General features: G+C 35.1%; 1 long non-coding RNA gene across 1 annotated transcript; it reads left to right on the forward strand.

The window, feature by feature from the left end:
- The first annotated feature begins 1585 nt into the window (after nucleotides 1-1585).
- Nucleotides 1586-8580, forward strand: LOC144348036 (uncharacterized). Its single transcript, XR_013419764.1, has 3 exons — nucleotides 1586-1657; nucleotides 2035-2183; nucleotides 8135-8580. It is a non-coding gene; the product is annotated as an uncharacterized LOC144348036 (long non-coding RNA).
- Nucleotides 8581-10291: the final 1711 nt, after the last annotated feature.

Here is a 10291-nt window from a genome sequence, read left to right on the forward strand (position 1 = left end):
GTGCACGGCGTTGCTGACTGGTAATGTATGCAACCGTCAGCTGTCGCCGCATTTTTTTTACCAATCGAGCTAAGCCATTATTTATGATAACAATTACCACCATTTCCTCTTTGTTTACCAAATAATTAACATACGAATTTGGATGAAAACGGTAAAATTCACCATGAATACTTCAACATTGTCGCACCATGAATCTATTCCGTTGTAGCTTCATAATTACACTATCATAACGATTACAAATATATGAAAGACTGTTTGTTTGTTTTAGTTTATTTTCATGAAATAATTGTTGTAAGTTATTTCCGAGCATTGAAACAAAGCATATTTCGCACAGAAAACATGATTGAAACCAAGACAACTCAGTACATTTCAATCATTTGCTAACACACTAACACAGATAATGAACGAATACAGGTGGCAATGCAGTAATCTCATGAAAAGAAGAATTCTGCCATAGTTCAATAAACAGAGAAGTTACTAACACCCCCAAGAAGTCGCGCCCTCGAGTGATTGTACAAGTGCATTTACTATTACTAACCAGTTTTCCGGCCGTTCCGGTCCTTTCGATGTCTCGTGGATGCTGTCATTTGATTTATTCCATGCACCATGCTTGTTATGTGATATAACCCATAGAATATTTTTGATATCACAACTCGATATCCAATGTACCATTCAGGCGGTCTGAACGGTCGAAATTCGAAATTGCGACGTCATCTCCAAAGATGCCACAATATGGCTCATTTGACGACTTAGCAATAATTGTTTTAGTTAACTGATCGGCATATTTAAATATTGACGTTTTATTTAGTGATTCACCATATATGGTCTTCGCCGTTTTCAATTCTCTCAAATTAAATTAGTTTTTTTTTTAATTTTGTTGACGCACTGTGACAGTCATAAAATCAGTAAAATTACGCTGTTAGAATTACTCTCAAAGTTGCTAAAATTATACCAATGTGTCTCTTAAACCATAAAAATCTTGATTTCTAGGAGACAAGTTTGGTATTGCGGTGGATGAAGTTGAAAATGCACATCGTACGGGCAAAATTCGGTCGCAAAAACCCAGGCACATTATAGTGAAGCTTCACAAACGACCGACAAAGATAAACATTATGAAAACACAGAAACAGATACTTCAAGACTCTGCAACTTATATTATTACTGATTTGCCACGAGCTGGTGTGTTAGAAAAGAAAAGGCTAAATTACGTTATGAAACAAGCGTGGGAAAGTGGTAAAACTGTGGTGTTTAGAAACGGAAAACTGTACATTAACAAACAATTATTTAAAGGATGACCATTGTGAAAAGGTTACAAAATATTATGGAATGTTAGCATGAGAAATTTGTTTTCTTTGAAAAAAAAACGGTGAAAGTGAGATTCAGTAGAAATAATTCTTTCCTAGCAAGTGCTTTTAGTTTTTCATTTATTTTTTTTGCCCCACAGACATAGAAATTTGAAAGAAAATTGGCTGTCACGAAAGTAATTAATATCCTTTGTAATGTTAATCTGAGTACAAAAACTGTCAATAGCTAAACCAACAGGTGTGGCAATCTTGGTATGACACAGTGAATTCGTAATTACAGTGCCAGGTCGGTCACTGTTTGGTAATACAAAATTAGATAAAACCACGACATTTGATAACCGGTATTCGTACAGGTGAGATTGGAAATGTTTGATGCTACTAAATGGTGATTTAGATGCTAAGATAGATTTAGATGTGATTGGCTACCATGATGAATCATGTCTGCCAGGTTTTCACACATTTACTGGTTAGCAAAGTTAGATTGATACACTACAGGGTTACGTGGACAGCGAACATGTTAGTGATTTTGAGTCGGGTTGCTCTTTGTCTCGTCTCTGATGAGCTGGCAACAAAATATGCAAGTGCATAAGTTATGTTATCTGTTTATTTCTAAATGTTTTTTTTCAGTTTTTTCTTTGTTTCTTTGTTAACTTGTATTTTTTCTCCCCTTTTGTGTTTTGTTTTTTGAGTCCTGTAGTGATCCAATAACATAATTATGGCTAACTTACAGATGGTGTCACTGAACGTCAGAGGCTTAGGCGAGTACAAAAAAAAGGACAGACGTATTTGCATGGCTCCGAGAACAGCAAGCATCTATTTACTGTCTTCAATATACCCATTCAACTACTGAAGTGGAAGATCTCAGGCGGACAGAATGGGGTAATAAATGTTTTTTTAGCTCCGGTCGCAGCAATAGCAGAGGAGTCACTATTTTATTTACCGGTAATTTCGAATTCGAAAGCCATGCGTAAAAAGCTGATGATATGGGGAATTATGTCCTGATAGATTTGTCAGTTGGTGATTTTCGTTTTACACTCGTTTTAATTTATGGCCCAAATGAGGACAACCCCCCAGTTTTATAAAGAGTTACAAAATGAAATAAATATCATCGGGAATCAGAGTATAATTGCCGGGTTTGCGACTGGAATTTAGTTCAAAACACCGAACTTGACATAAATTTTTATAAACGTAAAAATAATCCAAAGGCAGATAAAGAGGTGAAAAATATTATCCAGAATTACCAATTAGCGGATATTTGGCGGGTACAGCACCCTACCAAAAAAACGATGTACTTGGAGAACAAATAGAACCACGAAACAGAGTCGTTTAAATTATTTTTTAGTATCCCCTGACATTCAGACTATAATCAACAATTCCAACGTTGAACCTGGCTACAGACTGGACTGATCATTCACTGGTTAAAATCTACTGCAATTTTACCCTGGTACAAAGAGGGCGCGGTTTCTGGAAGTTTAATAGTTCCTTACTTAAAGATCCAGAGTATGTAAGACTGGTTAAAACCTGTATTTAACATTTATGCAGAGCAAGACCAGAATACAGAGTGTCAAATTTAATATAGACGATCAATTATTTTTTGAAACATTAAAGTTTAGTATTAGGGGGGTGTCAATTAAATATTCAGGTCGTAGGAAAAAAAAATCGACAAGACAAAAAAAATATAATATCGGAAATTGAGAGATTAGAAGAGCTAATAAGCATCGAGTCTAACATTCAATTAATTGTCCAATTAGATGAAAAAACGGGTAGAGTGGGAGGTTATGAGAAGGGAACATTTAGATGCAATAATAATCCGATCACGTGCTCGGTGGGTGGAATACGGAGAAAAAAATATTTTCTGAGCCTAGAATAGAGAAATTATGTGAATAAAGTAATGACCACCCTTATTAAAAATACAATAGACGAGGAAATAACTATTACAGACCAAAAAATAATACTAAACGAACAAGAACAATTTTACAGAATAGTACTAAACAAAACATTAACAATGATGAAAATTGTGAACTAAGAGAACAATGTTTTAAGTTGGATACTAAATCACTTTCTGATGATGAGTCACGACTATGTGAGGGAAGCATTACTAAAGACGAATGTTCGATAGCATTGAGTAATATGGGAAACGGAATATCGCTGGGAAGCGATGGTTTCACAGTCGATTTTTACAAATTCTTTTGGCCAGACATAAACTATTTTGTTGTTCGCTCTATTTAACACGCCTACATGGCAGATAAAATGTCAGTCACCCAGAGGCAAGGGATTATCACACTACTTCCGAAGCCGAACAGAGATGAGAGATTTCTAAAGAATTGGAGACCGATTTCTCTGTTGAATATTGATTATAAAATTGCGACGTCGTGTTCGTGCATTTCAAGACGATTAAAGAAGGTTCTCCTCCAAATTATCAGTGAATCCCAAGTAGGGTATGTAAACAATAGATATATAGGTGAAAATACTCGTCTCCTGTATGATATAATGCATTATGCTAAACAATATAATATCCCTGGGTTATTATTGTTAGTCGTCTTTGAAAAAGCATTTGATTCGTTGGAATGGGCTTTTCTTGATAAAGCATTACATAAATTTGGCTTTGGAGAAAATATAAGAAATTGGGTACGCATATTTTATAAAGATATAAATAGCTATATTATTAGCAATGGCCATGTCTCTAATAAAATTGATTTACAAAGAGGTGTTAGACAAGGAGATCTATTGTCCCCATATCTGTTCATTATTTGTGTTGAATTGTTAGCTCAAGCTATAAAATCGAATCCACAAATCAGGGGTGTAGTAATTTCAGGCTCACAATTTTTACTCTGACAATATGCCGACGATACATTCATCATCATTGATGGGACGAAAAAATCGTTAAAAGCAGTCTTTAAAGTACTCGATGACTTTAAAGTGCTATCAGGCCTTCAAACAAATTATGAAAAAACACACGCGATTTGGTTTGGCGCTAAACGAAACGGAAAAGAAAGAATTAATACAAATCGTAACTTAATGTGGACTGAAGGTAATTTAAAAATTCTAGGTATCACATTAAACTCGAGCTTAACCAATCTTATTGAAATAAACTTTTGAGATAAAATTAAGGAAAGTAAACGGCTGCTGAACATTTGGAAACAAAGAAACCTGACGATAATTGGAAAAATAACTGTCATCGAAAGCCTAATATTGCCAAAATTTAATGATTTATTCTCAATCCTGCCTTCACCTTCACAAAAAATAAAAGAATTAGAACAATTGTTATATAATTTTGTATGGAATGGTAAGGGGGATAGGGTTAGTAGAACAATTCTGGTAAATAATATATACTCTGGAGGAGTGAAAATACCACACATAACGAGCGTAATTAAAAGTCAGAAGGTGTCCTGGATAAAAAGGTCTCTCTCAATCCAAAGTTCCAGTCCATGGAAACAAATGTTTAACATAGTTTTTGCTTTCTGTGGTGGGAAATTTGTTTGGAATTATATGAGCAATGGGCTACGTACAATATGCGATCAGGTTAGTAATGAATTTTGGCGGGAAATAACGAACATATGGAGCAGGGTGACAGATAGTACTAGACAAATTAAGACAGCAAAGGACTGTCTGGGTCAAACATTGTGGTTTAACTGGGAAATTCAAAAAGGTAACAAAACTATATTTATTTCAAAGTGGCACAACGAAGGAATAAACTACGTTAATGATTTAGTTAATCCAGATGGAACATTTATGTCATACGGAGAGTTCCAACAACAATATAACTTGAAAAGTGATTTTATTACATACCAATCGACTTTATTATCAATTCCAAAGAAATGGAAAACGGAAATAGAAAAAGAAGGAAAACATGCTGAACTTGTTAATTTTCACTGGAAAACCTTCAAAAAATGTCTATAACCATCTAGTGAATGAAATTACACAATTTCCAAGTAAAATCATGTATAAATGGGAATCAATTTTAGGCGAGCCAGATAATGAATGGCATTTAATATTTGCTAGACCGTTCAAAATAACCAAAGAAACCAAATTGCAAGCCTTTCAATATAAAATCATTCATAGGTTTTTAGCTACAAACTATAGTTTTATTAAAATGGGAAAAACAGAAACTGCTCTGTGCACATTCTGCCAGTCGAGTCTGGAAACTATAGAACATTTATTTTATGAATGCGATTGCATTAGTTTTTTGATCACTTTTTGTTAAATGGATTAAAGACCAAACTGACTATATAGATATTCACCATTTCACATTAAAAGATATATTATTAGGTAATGATAAACACTCGGCACTGATAGGTAATTTGATCTTGCTCTGTAAACTTCACATTTATCACTCTAAACTTAAAAAAATCAAACCACGATTTTGTTCAATGATCCCAATATTTAAGTGTAGCCACCAGACTGACATCGCCATTTCTAATCTGGAAGGCCAAAACAAATTGAGACAAAAGTGGGACAATGTTAGATTCACTTGACATGTATTTTTTAAGGTATATTGAATTATGTAATAGTTTACGGACTCTATTGTTATATGTTGTAATTTTCTGTTGTGTATTCGTTTTTCTTTGTTGTTTGAATAATAATAATAATAATAATAATAATAATAATAATAATAATAATAATAATAATAACCTTGATTTCTCCCAAACTCAACAAAAATATTTAGCGGTGGCAATACATTGTTGGTAAATTAGAAATGCAGGCACAGAAAGTCATCCATGTGTATTAACAATAACAACAACAACAACAACAACAACAGAAGCAACTACAGCAGTATTGTTTATTATTTTGAAGTACAGGGGGCGCTCGTTGATGATCTCGGCCTACATACGTGTCTCAAACCATCAATTTTTAACGTAAAGCAACTAGTTTCCAAATGACGGACTCGTATATTTAGAGTGAGTAGTTGTTGGGTCAACTTTTTTAATGTTGCCAATATCAATATAGTTGAATTTGTCATATTTGGGATTTTCATCGAATCACCTTTTTATAATTTTTTTTTTTTATTTTGGATAGAATGGATAAAGTCATCGATTGGTAATGGTATATAGAGGGACCACATTGGATTAATACTTGTCGTAAAAATGTTGCATGTTGTCGCGTTATTCATTCACATTCACAGTGAAAACACACTAAATGAAGTACTCTCATAGCGACTAGTCTTATTCAAGCCTACATACAACCAATCAGTGCATATGTATTAGAGAATGAATTTGCTTCATCGAACGAACACGATTACCGGGTGCTACAATAATGTGGCGGCTTTTAGTTAATGATAAATCATAATCCAATATCAGTGTTTATATGCAGTGACAGCCACCAGTATTACAAATACAAAATGTCGTCTAGATTACTGAAGGTAGAGATGCAGTTTACGTGACAGGTATTTTAATTAGTTAATGAGGAAACCAAGATGATCTCCCTTGTCCACAAAACTATATATTTTCGAAAAGCTTATTGTATGACTTTGAAAAATGTTGTTAGTATTTTTTTATGAACACTGTAGTTTGAAATGTGCACAAAAATGTGCTTTTTTTTTGGTCAAAAGTGATTTAAAAAAAATAGCTTCTAAACCATGCTTCTGTTTCCTGTCAAAATTGGTTTATGGGTACATCTGTACATCCGGCGTTTTGAAGATTTGAACACATTGTCACTCATTTGTGATAATTTCAAATTAAAAGGTCAAAGCGTCTAGGAGCTATTTTTTTAAAGTTCTGTGATGTGCACTAAAAAGAAGCTGAGATAATTGCTAATTTGCATAACAATTCACTCAGTAAGAAGTTTGCTAATGCCCATAATTAAAATGGCTGTAACAGTTCCAAATTTAAATGTATTATCGTTTTGTTACAAATTAAATATTGTGCATAATATGGAAATCCCGTCATTTCTTTTTTCACCACGTTTCTTTTTTATGATTTATGTACAGCCCTACTAAATCTTGCTAAGCATTCAAAAGAGACTATATGCACCTGTTATCTATATTTTAAAATAGTTTTTTTTAGTATGTTCCCCTATTCACAATTCTACAAAATTTTAACAGTCTATAGCCAAGACTGTTTGGATAATAAAAAGCAAAAAAGAAATTCACTCCCAAGTGCCCACGAACCTGCATCTCTACCTTGAAATACTAACACGAGACATCGAGCCCCTATGCAAACGTGCATATTTGGTTCGAGTTTTATTTGCCAAGGATGAAATCTTGTTTCGACTCTGTACACCGCTCACTGCTGTACATACAAAACACATGTATGCTCATATATTAGAATCTTTTTTTCAAAAGTAAAATGTTACGGTTTTCATTACTGGTGTTTTATGTAAAAATCTTAGTGCGTGCTAATTTATTTAGGAATGAACCATACAATTAGTTGCAATCAATCGTCTGATGTATTTTATGGCGTGAATTTATTTTATTTTATTTTAACTATATATTTTATTATTACGTACAACAAATAAGTTTTTAGAAAGGATTTCGTTAGAATCGTGGGGACTTGTTCATTCATGAATAATAACAGTCGACGTGCTATGTTGCCGAAGTGACATACTTTGGTTGGAGCAGTCGGCAGAGGGCGCCACTTACGGCACCTTGTCAGAGTAACGCGTGAAATGACCAAAACACTTGTTTCGTTTGTTGGTCGTAACTATGGACATCAAAGTTGTTGTTTGAAATGAGGTGCTCTAATACTCGGCACTGCTTACTTGTTTATTTATTCATCCTACGTACAATTACACTTACTTTTATGAATAACAATAATAACAACCGACATGTGCAAATGGTGATACATGAATTGTGTAATTATTATTAAAAAAAGCGTTTTCCCTTTTTGTGCCAGTGGTGTGGAGTGTCCGTACTGAGAGGGGTGTCCGTACTGAGAGGGGTGTCCGTACTGAGAGGGATGTCCGTACTGAGAGGGATATCCGAGCTGAGAGGGGTATCCGTGCTGAGAGGGATATCCGTGCTGAGAGGGGTGTCCGTGCTGAAAGATGGCCAGTCATGTGCATCGGTACTGAGCGGCATTTCGGTGGTGTAATCTTCACCTGGAAATATACACATCAAAGCATCAGTCAGATTTCAAAAGTGCGATGATGTTCGAGTAAAAATATAACGCCATGTATTCATGAACAACATGATATCTATGATATACGGCGAAATCACTTTTCGACGAACCAATTCATCGATTTCGTATTTGTCGAACTAAACATAGTGGAAATTATTATTATTATTACTTAATAGATATTAGAACTATTTGTGTAATTAAATACAGTAAATTACAAAAAAGTGTCTAACACGACTCGTTATAAATATACGTAAATGTATGTAAAGCAGTTATTGGTAATTGTAATATGTATTGGCTCTATTTCGTGGTTCAGCTCAATAGTAGAACGTGATGCTAATTACATGCACATTTATGATATTTTTAAAGCGGGGGTGCCGTCACCTGCGCATGCGTGTCATAGTGTGTCATTGTTTACAAACAAGCGTCAACCCATGAGCCTTAGCGTTTTTAGCGTTTGTTATCATTGCTCGGGACTCAATTCCAGCGCGTGCGCAGGTAACGACCCTCCCACTTTAACTATCGGCGAAAGCACTGCAGTCTATCAACAAATACAGACGATGTTTTGTACATACCGATGTTTTTGCACGATTTTGCAGGGATCTTGATACCTTTGATGCATGCCGTGGCGTCCAGGTGGCATTGGTTGTGGTAGAGGTCGCCGTGGTTTGTGCAGACTGGTTGATACGTTGACGGGCAATCTTTAATGTTGACACATTTACACAGGGCAAACATTCCCTTGTATGAAATACATACCTCACCCTGTTGCTTACATCGGTATTTTTCACACGGGTCGGGTTTGTTTTTGAAGATAAACGCGGCTGTGATTGAAACAGGATTAAAAATAGAAATACAATTACGATGGAAAATGATCTTCATTTTGTTGCTATGATACGGTAGATTACGAAGCATGTTCTTTGTGGAGCATAATAATAAATGAATACACAATGTTTTACAAAAGCATGTCCAAGTTTGTACCTCACATTGACATTGGATTAACTGCGACACGGTGTATTTAGAGACGCGGTCTTGGTGATGAGTGTAACGATTACATATTGTTTAGGATAGCAGTAATCGGTGCATATATAATTCGACTCTGAATATAAGCCTGTATCGGACTTAATTATAAATCGGGTTTTTCTGATCTTCGCTGATTGTTTGGAGCACCGCTGAGGGCGCAACTCACGTGACTCGTCGGGCTCATGCTCTAAATTAATATCCAGTGAATATTCATCGTAGAATACAAGTATTGATTTCTTTACGGGTCAGTTAAGTTAAAGGCATAGTGAATGTGCATGCAACATCAAATCCCTAAATTTAATCCAGTGAATGTTTTTCCCCTCTACTACTACATTAGTTGTTTTTTGACCTAATTTTCAATAACCCAGGTGAGAGTACGAGGGATGAATACTTATCAAACACAGACATATTGCTATAGTTTCTACAAAATAACCTTGTTTGTCTATTAGAAATTGTTTTGTGTTTTCAGAGGTGTACTGAAACCTTGGGTGACTTGCGATAATTTTTCACTAAAACAATCACGCATGGCGTGAAGATACAATAGAAAGACAAGTGTCAACAAACCATTGTGTCTCATTATTCTGTTGACAACTTCCCATATGAGTTTCACTGCTTCCATTGGAAGCGAGGTGTATTATTAACTGATGATGTTGCGGACACTATACGATAAAGTCATTAACTGTCCCGAAGAATGCTAACTACACATAATTGTCCGAATCGCACAGTTTCGCTAAAGCCGGCCATTCATAATGGTCCTTGGCTGGAGAAGATAACTACACATCAATTAGCATGGATTATGAATAACACTATCCCAAAACACGTACAAGAAAGTTACGCGCACATACTGGTGTATATATTGCTGTGGACACTAGCAAGGTTGTGAAGGATACATGTTATACTAAAAGACATCAAGAA

The sequence above is a fragment of the Saccoglossus kowalevskii genome, chromosome 7 (genome assembly GCF_978046115.1).
Source record: "Saccoglossus kowalevskii chromosome 7, keSacKowa6.1, whole genome shotgun sequence".
Taxonomy (NCBI): domain Eukaryota; kingdom Metazoa; phylum Hemichordata; class Enteropneusta; family Harrimaniidae; genus Saccoglossus; species Saccoglossus kowalevskii.